We start from the raw sequence: 12,524 nt of genomic DNA on the forward strand, positions 1-12,524 counted from the left end.
GCTTAATGTTGCTTGCCCTGTTTGATTTTGAACTTACTTGGGACCTGTTACCCCTTTCTTCTTTCCTATTTCTCATTTTTGGAATGAGGGTGTCTATCTTATGCCCGTCCCACCATTATATTTTGGAAGTACATAACTTGTTTGGTTTCATGTGTTCACAGCTAGAGAAGAATTTGCCTCAGGGTGAATCATATCTTGAGTCTTACTCCTATCTGATTTAGATGATAGTTAGATGACACCGGGGAGTTAGAGTACTTTATTACATCTTGACAAAAGTGGAAGTAGGCTCCCCATTTGACCTTTGCTTTATGGGTAGAGTGAGGCCACATTCTTTCCTGTGGTGTTTAGCTGGAGTAGAACAGTTATTGTCTAAAAGATTTCTGCCTTCCTACTCTGTACCTTTCTTGGTCCTTTATTTAAAAAGAGAAGACTTTTGGGGTGCCTAGGTAGCTCAGTTGGTTAAGCATCTGACTCTTGGTTTCGGTTCCAGTCATGATCTCAGGGTCATGAGATTGAGCCCCACATCAGGCTCCCCTCTCTCTCTCTCTCAAATAAATAAATAAAATATTAAAAAAAAAAAGAGAGAAGACTTTTGTTGGAGCTACTTTTTATCTTCCCTCATTTATGTTTCTTGGATATATGAGGCAAACAAACAAACTAACAAACAAAAACAAAACACAGAACTCACCACCATGAACTTCCTTGGGACCAAAGATTCCTGGCTGGTCTGCCTTCTTCTGTCTACATTTCAAAGTCTTCTTATGTTTGCTTTATAGATATTGTCTAGGATTTTAACTGTATTTAGTGAAAGGTATAGGGAAAAGCATATCTACTCTCTTTCTGGGAATGAAAGTGGAGGCAACTTTTAAAAATCAAATAATGAGTTTTCTCTTATCAATTTTAACTTATTATAGAGCTATGAATTCCTTTACTAGATTTATTAGTTCAGTAGTAAAATCTAAAAATCACATTGGCCTTCCAAAATTAATCAAGACATTTGCAAAAATGTAAAAATTACAAATGAGAATTTCATATTAATCAATTTAAACCAATATTATTGGTATTATTTCTATTATTCTTATATCTTGAAGTTGGGGTAATTTGTTTATCATGTTAATACTTAATTTTTTTAAGATTTTATTTATTTATTAGAGAGAGAGAGCACAAGCGGGGGGAAGGGTCAAGGGAGAGGGACAAGCAGACTCCCCACTGAGTGTGGAACCCAATGCAGGGCTAGATCCCAGGACCCCAAGACAATGACCTGAGCTGAAGGTAGATGCTGAACTGACTGAGCCACCTGGGTGCCCCAATACTTAATTTTTAAGTTGAAAATTAGAAACAAAAATATTAATCCAGACCAACTTCCCACAAGAAATGCAAGACAGAAAATTGTCCCTTTACCTAGAACTAATACCTTTCTTCCTTAAATTCATCACACGCATAATTTAATCAAAATAATCTACTCTTGGTATTTGAAGAGCCTGGCAAGGTAGGTACTGCAAAAATAAATTTTCTCAACTAATTTAACATTTAGATAAATTTTGATACTCTGAAAATCCAATGAACCAGTAGTGTCCATTAAATTCCATGGAAAATAAGATTAAGAAAACAAACCATTATCTGTGTCACTTATGACCTAGATGAACGTATTATGAGAATCTGCAACTTTGTAAAATATTCTTCTACGAACAAAACAAACTCTAAACGAAATGTATAATTTTCACAGTACTCTTGGCAAGTATTATTCAGTTTCCCTTAATAACAAAAAAATATGTTCAAGGTCATTTTAATAGCGCAGTCCATGTACTGCACTATTGATGGCTGTGTAAGAATACCTTCAAGAACCTTCTAGTTAACTTCTGAAGGAGACCAAAGTCTAAATAAAAAGGAAGAATGAAAAAATTATGCCATGATATATCAAACTGTATTACTACAGAGAAAAGACGTAGGACCAGATAGTCTAAGACAGCATCTAAATTTAATATGGTTTGTGTAGATAATACAACATGAACACATAAATATTTAAAAATTAATGAAAAATCGTTACCACCACCTTATCCCCCCACCAAATCTCTACTTTCTTTATATTAATACAGTTGTTCAGTGTTTTTCACTTCATCTCTTCTATATGATTTATTTCTTACCTCACTTTAGTGGAAGATGCAATGTACCATAATGAATCCATGGAGAGGTGCCTGGGTGGCTCAGTTGGTTAAGCCCTTGACTATTGATTTTGGCTCAGGTCATGATCTCAGGGTCATGAGATCTACCCCAGCATGGGGCTCCTCGCTCAGTGCAGAGTATGCTTGGGATTCTCTCTCCCTCTGTCCCTCCTCCTGCTCACACTAGCGCTCTCTTTCTCTCTCTCTTTCAAATAAACAAATAAATAAAATCTTTAATTAAAAAAAAAAGAATCCATGGAGTAAAGTCCAGTGAAGTCAAGGGTTTGCCTCCTGCTTTTGCACAAATTATCTTATCTTCAGCAAGCCATAAAGCATCCTCCTTTCCTTAGATAAAGTGAGACAGATGTAAATAAGAACAACAACAAAAACAACAACTATTACAAAAACAATGGTCTGCCTGCCTTATAAGCTTTGGTTCTCAAATTCTAATCAGTGAGCCACTAGTAAGCACTCCATGAGTAGTGCTACTGTAGGTTAGATGTTTCTAAAACAGCATTCTGATCCTTAAAAATAAAATGTCTCAGGGTGCCTGGGTGGCTCAAGTGTCCAACTCTTGATTTTGGCTGAAGTCATGATCTCTGTGTCATGAGATCGAGCCCAATGTCAGGCTTCATGCTGGGCCTGGAGTCTGCTTAAGAGTCTCTCCCTCTCTCTCTCTGTCCCTTCCCCTGCTCTCTCTCTCGCTCTCTCTTTCAAATAAATAATTAAATATTTTTAAAAAATTAAAAAAATAAAACATCTCATCCAAAGCATGTCACTAATACAAATGTATTTTATGTCACTTACGTGGTATGAAATGGACAGCTTACGGAAATCTTTTATGATGAGAAAATGGTTTTTCAACTGGGGAGAAAAAAAGAAAACTTTTAACCTGAGTTCACAAGGCTAACCTTAAAAAAATATAATTCTGTGTATGCCTTAGAATGTCTGGTCTTCCCTGATGTGTGCAATCCCCTTACTGATGTCAATGCAAAATCCTCTGCTCATGTTGCATCATCTCCTCTATGTCCTCATTGAAAATTCACATTCCTACCTATAGCAGTTGGATATCCAGTCCTCAAATAGCTGGCTCTTCATTTTGTCCTTTCTTATGCATTTCCACCCTCATTTTCATAAGGTGGACACATTCTGTTTCTCAGAATGATGCATGCCCCCTCTTCCCCTTATAAGACAAACAGCTCCTGGAAGAGAATTGCTATAGATTGAATGTCTGTTGTCCCCCACTCCAGCACCACCACCAGATTCATATGTTGAAACCTAATCCCCAATATGATGATATTTGGAGGTGGGGCATCTGGAGGTGATTGAGTCATGAGGGTGGAGCCCTCATAACTAGGATTTGTGCCCTTATAAAAGCAGCCCCAGAGAAATCTCTTCCCTGCCCCTCCATGTGAGATTACAGTATCTAGGAAATAGGTCTTCACCAGACAATGAATCTGTGAGTGCCCTGAGCTTGGAGTTCCCAGCCTCCAGAACTGTGAGAAATATATGTTTGTTGTTTATAAGCCATGCAGTCTATGGTATTTTGTTATGGTAGCCTGAATGGACTAAGACAAAAATCGACACTGGAGAAATATTCATTAAATTGAACTAAATTAGGGTCCACAGTAGTTATAAAAGGGTATCATGAGTATTTCAAAATGACTAAGTTAAACACAAAACAAACTACAAAACTACCCTCATGCCTAAATCTATTTCTCCTTTACACTTACCCCTCCTCACCAAAGTATTTTGGAAATGAGATGGTTCAGACATCTACTGTGAAATAAGGGAAACCATGTTTAAAATGGAGTCAGGAAGCCCTGAAGGGGGTGTGCTCACGCACCTACCGCTGCCATTAGTTGCAGCCTGCTTAAGCAGCACAAAGAAGGAAGGTGAGAATTATCCTGACAAGGGAGAACATTTTTCACATAGGAATTTCATCTCCTGCTTTTAAGAAAAAGAAGGAAGATCCCTCTCCACCCCATAAGCAACACACTAACCGCTGCTCACAGCCAATGAGAAACTGCCATGACTTCATACTCTTACTTCTCTCCAATAAAACTTTTGTTTAAAACAACCCTCCCGGGGGGAAGGAAAGATGGCGGAGGGGTAGGGGACCCTATTTCAACTGGTCCCCGGAATTGAGCTGGATATCTACCAGACCACTCTGAGCACCCACGAAACCACCCTGAGATGTAAGATCTGGATCTCTACAAACAGAATATCGCAGGCGGTTAGTTTCGAGGCAAGAAGAGGGGAGCCATGATTCTGCAGGCAGATATCAGAAGATAAACGGCAGCGGGAGGGCGCCTGGCCGTGAGGATCCTACACCGCCGGTGAGCGACAGCCTCACGCGCTGCGGACGGGCACAGACTCACAGACCCGTAGTGGCAGGGAAAGGACTTTAGGGCAGCCTCTGGGGCTGAAACCGGGAGCGGTGGGGTCGCACCTGTGAACTGCAGCCCCTAGGGCGGAAAGCCGGAGCGACAGGTTGTGTGGGCGAACTGGGAGCGGCTGGCGGTTTTAGAAGCACAAAGGGCAGAGACATGCCCCGACCTGGAGGCAGGACTGGGAGCGCTACAGAGGGGCACACAACCCAGGACGCTGCAGTTTATAGCTGCACGGACAGAAACGGAGACGGTGTGGCCTGGAGAGCTCACTGAAGAACAGACTGCGGTCTCTCTGCTCTGAGGCAGAGGGTTGGAAATGGTCTCTTCTGCTCTGACTCGCGGAAGAGACGCGGAAAGCCACCAGGGAAAGCCACCAGAGAACAAAAGCCCCAAAAACTGATTCCTGCTGAGCCCACCCCCCACCACAGGGGGGTAGGGCAACTCCACCCAAACAGGGTTGCTTGAGTAACAGCGTGGCAGGCCCCTCCCGCAGAAGACAGGCTGGGAAAACAAGAGGCCAGCAACCCTAAGGTCCCAAGGAAACAGGTGCACCTTGCTTGGGTTCTGGTCAATAATTTGGACTCTATACATTCCCTCAAACACCCATCAACAGAATGACTAGGAGGAGGAGCCCCCAAAATAGAAAAGACTCAGAGATTATGACTTATGCTGCAGATTTACAAATGGATGCAGATATAACCAAGATGTCAGAGATGGAATTCAGGCTAGCAATTGTGAAGATAATGGCTAGAATGGAGAAATCAATTAATGGCAACATAGAGTCTCTAAGGGCAGAAATGAAAGGTGAATTGGCAGAACTTAAAAATGCTATCAATGAGATCCAATCCAATCTAGATCATCTAACAGCTAGGGTAACTGAGGCAGAAGAACAAATAAGTGACCTGGAGGACAATATAATAGATAAAAAGGGAAAAGAGGAGGTCAGGGAAAAACAACTCAGGATCCATGAAAATAGAATCAGAGAAATAAGTGACACTGTGAAGCGTTCCAATGTCAGAATAATTGGAATCCCGGAGGGAGTGGAGAGAGAGAGAGGACTAGAAGATGTATTTGAGCAAATTGTAGCTGAGAACTTCCCTAATCTGGGGAATGAAACAAACATTCACATCCTAGAGGCAGAGAGGACCGCTCCCAAGATCAAGGAAAACAGACCAATACCCCGGCATGTAATAGTAAAACTTGCAAATCTTAGAACCAAGGAAACCATCTTAAAGGCAGTTGGGGGGAAGAGATTCCTTACGTACAGAGGGAGGAACATCAGAATAATGTCAGACCTATCCACAGAGACCTGGCAAGCCAGAAAGGCCTGGCAAGAATATTCAGGGTACTAAATGAGAAGAACATGCAGCCAAGAATACTTTATCCGGCAAGGCTTTCATTTAGAATGGATGGAGAGATACAGAGCTTCCATGACCGACAGAAACTGAAAGAATATGTGACCACTAAGCCGGCCCTGCAAGAAATATTAAGGGGGGTTCTATAAAAGGAGAAAGACCCCAAGAGTGCTATACAACAGAAATTTACAGGGACAATCTATAAAAACAACGTCTTCACAGGCAACATGATGACAATTAATTCATATCTTTCAATAATCACTCTCAACGTGAATGGCCTAAATGCTCCCATAAAATGGCACAGAGTTGCAGATTGGATAAAAAGACAGGACGCATCCATATGCTGCCTACAAGAGACTCATTTTGAACCTAAAGATATACCCAGACTGAAAGTGAAGGGATGGAGATCCATCTTCCATGCCAGCAGACCTCAAAAGAAAGCTGGGGTAGCAATTCTTATATCAGACAAATTAGATTTTAAACTAAAGTCTGTAATTAGAGACACAGAAGGACACTTTATCATTCTTTAAGTGTCTATCCAACAAGAAGATCTAACAATTGTAAATATTTATGCCCCCAACATGGGAGCAGTCATCTACATAAGCCAACTGTTAACCAAAATAAAGAGTCATATTGATAACAATACGTTAATTGTAAGAGACCTCAATACTCCACTCTCAGCAATGGACAGATCATCTAAGCAGAAAATCAACAAGGAAACAAGAGCTTTGAAATATTAGGCCAGATGGACCTCATATATATTTACAGAACATTCCACCCTAAAACAACAGAATACTCATTCTTCTCGAGCGCACATGGAACCTTCTCCAGAATAGACCACATACTGGGTCACAAATCAGGTCTCAACTGATACCAAAAGATTGAGATTATTCCCTGCATATTCTCAGACCACAACGCTTTAAAACTGGAACTCAATCACAAGAAAAATTTTGGCAGAAATTCAAACACTTGGAAGCTAAAGACCACTCTGCTCAAGAATGTTTGGGTCAACCAGGAAATCAAAGAAGAACTTAAACGATTCATGGAAATCAATGAGAACAAAAACACATCAGTCCAAAACCTATGGGATACTGCAAAGGCGGTCCTAAGGGGGAAATACATAGCCATCCAAGCCTCACTCAAAAAAACAGAAAAATCCTGGGACACCTGGGTGGTTCAGTCGGTTAAGCGTCTGCCTTCGGCTCAGGTCATGATCCCAGGGTCCTGGGATCAAGTCCCGCATTGGGCTCTCTGCTCCACAGGAAGCCTGCTTCTCCCTCTGCCTCTGTCTCTCATAAATAAATAAATAATATCTTAAAAAAAAATAGAAAAATCCCAAATTCACCAACTAACTCTACACCTTAAAGAACTAGAGAAAAAGCAACAAACGATGCCTAAGCCACACATCAGAAGAGAAATAATTAAAATTAGAGCAGAGATCAATGAATTAGTAACCAGAAACACAGTAGATCAGATCAATGAAACTAGAAGTTGGTTCTTTGAAAGAATTAATAAGATCGATAAACCACTAGCCAGACTTATCCAAAAGAAAAGAGAAAGGACCCAAATTAATAAAATTATGAATGAAAGGGGAGAGATCACAACTAACACCAAGGAAATAGAAACAATTATTAGAAATTATTATCAACAACTATATGCCAATAAACTGAGCAATCTGGATGAAATGGAGGCCTTCCTGGAAACCTATAAACTCCCAAGACTGAAACAGGAAGAAATTGACAACCTGAATAGGCCAATAACCAGTAATGAGATTGAAGCAATGATCAAAAAGCTCCCAAAAAACAAGAGTCCGGGGCCTGATGGATTCCCTGGGGAATTCTACCAAACATTCAAAGAGGAAATAATACCTATTCTTCTGAAGCTATTTCAAAAAATAGAAACAGAAGGAAAACTTCCAAACCCATTCTACGAGGCCAACATTACCTTAATCCCCAACCGGGCAAAGACCCCATCAAAAAGGAGAATTTCAGACCAATATCCCTGATGAATATGGATTCCAAAATCCTCAACAAAATCCTAGCTAATAGGATCCAACAATACATTAAAAGGATCATCCACCACGACCAAGTAGGATTTCTCCCTGGGATGCAAGGGTGGTTCAACATTCGCAAATCAATCAGTGTGATAGAACACATTAATAAGAGGATGGAGAAGAATCATATGGTCCTCTCAATTGATGCAGAAAAAGCATTTGACAAAATACAACATCCTTTCCTGATTAAAACTCTCCAGAGTATAGGGATAGAGGGAACATTCCTCAAGTTCATAAAATCCATCTATGAAAAACCTACAGCAAATATCATCCTCAATGGGAAAAAGCTGAGAGCCTTTCCCTTAAGATCAGGAACACGTCAAGGATGCCCACTCTTGCCACTATTGTTCAACATAGTACTAGAAGTCCTAGCAACAGCAATCAGACAACAAAAAGAAATAAAAGGTATTCAAATTGGCAAAGAAGAAGTCAAACTCTCTCTTTTCGCAGATGACATGATACTTTATGTGGAAAACCCCAAAGACTCCACCCCCAAATTACTAGAACTCATACAGCCATTCAGTAATGTGGCAGGATACAAAATCAATGCACAGAAATCAGTTGCTTTCTTATACACTAACAACACAACTGTAGAAAGAGAAATTAGAAAAACGATTCCATTTACAATAGCACCAAAAACCATAAGATACCTCGGAACAAACCTAACCAAAGAGGTAAAGGATCTATACTCTAGGAACTACAAAACACTCATGAAAGAAATTGAAGAAGACACAAAAAGATGGAAAAATATTCCATATTCATGGATCGGAAGAATAAACAATTTTAAAATGTCTATGCTACCCAGAGCAAACTATACCTTCAATGCCATCCCAATCAAAATTCCAATGACAGTTTTCAAAGTACTGGAACAAACAATCCTAAAATTTGTATGGAATCAGAAAAGACCCCAAATCGCCAAGAAAAACAAAGCTGGGGCATCACGTTGCCTGATTTCAAGCTATATTACAAAGCTGTGATCACCAGGACAGCATGGTACTGGCACAAAAACAGACATATAGACCAATGGAACAGAATAGAGAACGCAGATATGGACCCTCAACTCTATGGTCAAATAATCTTTGACAAAGCAGGAAAAAACATGCAATGGAAAAAAGACAGTCTCTTCAATAAATGGTGCTGGGAAAATTGGACAGCCACGTGCAGAAGAATGAAACTCGACCATTCTCTAACAGCATTCACAAAGATAAACTCAAAGTGGATGAAAGACCTCAATGTGAGACAGGAATCGATCAAAATCCTAGAGGAGAACATAGGCAGTGACCTCTTTGACATCACCCACAGCAAATTCTTTCAAGATACATCTCCAAAAGCTAGTAAAACAAAAGCAAAAATGAACTTTTGGGACTTCATCAAGATACAAAGCTTCTGCACAGCAAAGGAAACAGTCAACAAAACAAAGAGGCAACCCACAGAATGGGAGAAGATATTTGCAAATGACACTACAGATAAAGGGCTGGTATCTAAGATCTACAAAGAACTTCTCACACTCAACACCCAAAAAACAAATAATCAAGTCAAAAAGTAGGCAAAAAATATGAAAAGACACTTCTCTGAAGAAGACATACAAATGGCTAACAGACACATGAAAAAATGTTCATCATCATTAGCCATCAGGGAAATCCAAATCAAAACCACACTGAGATACCACCTTACACCAGTTAGAATGGCAAAAATGGACAGGGAAAGAAACAACAAATGTTGGAGAAGTTGTAGAGAAAGGGGAACCCTCTTACACTCTTGGTGGGAATGCAAGTTGGTACAGCCACTTTGGAAAACAGTGTGGAGGGTCCTCAAAAATTTAAAAATAGAGCTACCCTATGACACAGCAATTGCACTCCTGGGTATTTACCCCAAAGACACAGATGTAGTGAAAAGAAGAGCCATATGCACCCCAATGTTCATAGCAGCAATGTCCACAGTAGCCAAACTGTGGAAAGAGCCGAGATGCCCTTCAACAGATGAATGGATAAAGATGTGGTCTATATTACTCAGCCATCAGAAAGGATGAATACCTAACTTTTACATCAATATGGATAGCACTGGAGGAGATTATGCTAAGTCAAATAAGTCAAGCAGAGAAAGTCAATTATCATATGGTTTCACGTATTTGTGGAACATAAGGAATATCATGGAGGACACTAGGAGAAGGAAGGGAAAAATGAGGGGTGGTGGGAATTGGAGGGAGAGATGAACCATGAGAGACTATAGACTCTGAGAAACAAACAGGGTTTTAGGGTGGAGGGGGGGGAGGGGAGATTTGTTAGCCCGGTGATGGGTATTAAGGAGGGCTCATACTGCATGTAGCACTGGGTGTTATATGAAAACAATGGATCATGGATCACCACATCAAAAACTAATGATGTATTGTATGGTAACTAACATAATATAATAAAATTTAAAAAAATAATAAAAAATAAATAAATAAAACAACCCTCCCTAATTCCTCCTAAAATCTAAGAAAGGCTAATCCTCCCCTTGTCTCTTTAGATTTGTCTATGGTTCTCTATAGTTTATTGTCCCAAATTGCAATTTCTCTGCTATTTCTGAATTAATTCACTTTGCTGTTAAATAAATTAATAATTTAGTAAAATAATTGGCTGTTTTATTTTTAAGGTTGACATAACAAACATAGTATATCTATAAAATTTTAAATTTCCTGTCATTATGGAGAAATTAAGCCAAAGCAGATAATTGGCAGCATTTTTCAACTTGCTACTTTCTAAATGCTTTGTTATTTCTATATGTCTATAATTAGTAATCTATTAAATTACAATATTTTAAGGAAAGAAAAGATATGTCATGATTCAACCCAGCAATGTTGTAGAGGGCAAGATGTTCCCAAGCTTAGTACTGATTACTCTAAGCACATTGGCGTTTGTATCTAAATGGCCTTGTGGACTCATAATACTTGGATGTAACAAAAACATAAGGCTTCAGTTGATGTGTTTGGTTTTGACCTATATTTCCTATGTATGAGAAGAAAACTTAACTTTTTTGCTCTGAGTGGATTTACTTTCTTCCTTTCTTTGACATTTTGCTAGTAAAAGTGTTGCTAACTCAACAAAGGAGTATGCCTACCACTGACATTATACTGAGTTAATCATTTCTCTAGAACAAAATGAATTGCGTATCCAATTCTCCTCAAACTTTCATGCTTTTTTCAATGTTTGTCACTATAAGTGAGACAGCCTGTCAACGCTAACTTCTTCCTAAACAAGAGCACTAGGATGCTCATTTCTGGTTGAACTTTTGGATTTCTGAGCTGTCTTCTTCCCCCAACCCCTACTCTCCAACACAGAACATGCCTGACATCAGACCCTTACTCCTGAGCCTTTTCCCACCTCATTCACCTGACAGCCTTCTCCACAACAGACATCTTATCAGACGTGACTGATTGCTGTAATCTGTACTCTGGGCAGCCATTAAGCAAATTACCTGAATCATTGCAAGGATTAGTCTCATTAACACATGATTAGCATCAAATTAAAATAATGAGTGTTTAACTTCTGATGTCTTCCAGTTGTTTGAACAGCTTGATCAGCCACACCAGGCTGGCAGGGAGGTGGGGCTGTCAAAGAACCATAGAAAAAAAGGGAGCCTGCACTGTGTAAGACATAGTACAGCTAGCCAGCAGTAGGAAGTGAGATCAGACCCAAACTATTTGGTTGAAAGGTTTCTTCCAAACAGCAACATGCTGCGTCCCAACAGAGGTCTCTCTCTCTCCCATTGGCACTGCCAGCCATTCATCTGAGCAAGGCTTTACATACTAATGGTGTACCACCTTACCCTTTGCACATCCTGGATGTCATTTCTGTAGGGCTTTCCTGTCTCAGGAAGCATGAAATGTAGCTTTTCTTTCCTTTTCCAAATTTGATCAAACTGAAGAAAAAGATCCCTAACGTGCAGGGATTATGGTAGATTGAAGATCCAAACACAGGTCCCAGATTTTTCCCTAGAAATGACTAACTACATATCAAAACAAGAGAAAGCTTGCATCATCTCTGGAAACTATGAAGAGTATCACTTACATGGAGGAAAATTAAAAGAGTCACTGCTAGATCTTACATTCACATGGAGGGTTTGTTGGAGGCCTGGAGAGCCAACTCACTGTTTTCCTACCTATGGAAGATCGGCATTTGAGGAAAGTAGGTGGACAGGTTACAGTGGCCCTTCAATGCCAAAACTAATGGCAACTTATCTGTCATAGAGATGGGCAAAACAACCAGAGAATCTGCATGGTCATTAGGCTTCATGCCTGAGCAGGTGAATGAAACAAGGAAATAGCTGTTGTGATAAATTCCTCTACCATTCCCTTGAAAAAGATTAATATGAGGAGTGCTATATTGTGAAAGGGACTGGAGCAATCCAGAATATGTCACCCCAAGACATGCCTCTTTGACATAAATAAGAATTATTTTGAGCTGAAGGCAATTTAAGAAGCAACTAATAAAGGAAAATCTATCTCTACCCTACCACTTTTTTGCCTTTAGATAGGATATAAATTTTCCTTTACTGGAGAGGGCTTGACTCTTAGCCCAGA

The sequence above is a fragment of the Neomonachus schauinslandi genome, chromosome 2 (genome assembly GCF_002201575.2).
Source record: "Neomonachus schauinslandi chromosome 2, ASM220157v2, whole genome shotgun sequence".
Lineage (NCBI taxonomy): Eukaryota > Metazoa > Chordata > Mammalia > Carnivora > Phocidae > Neomonachus > Neomonachus schauinslandi.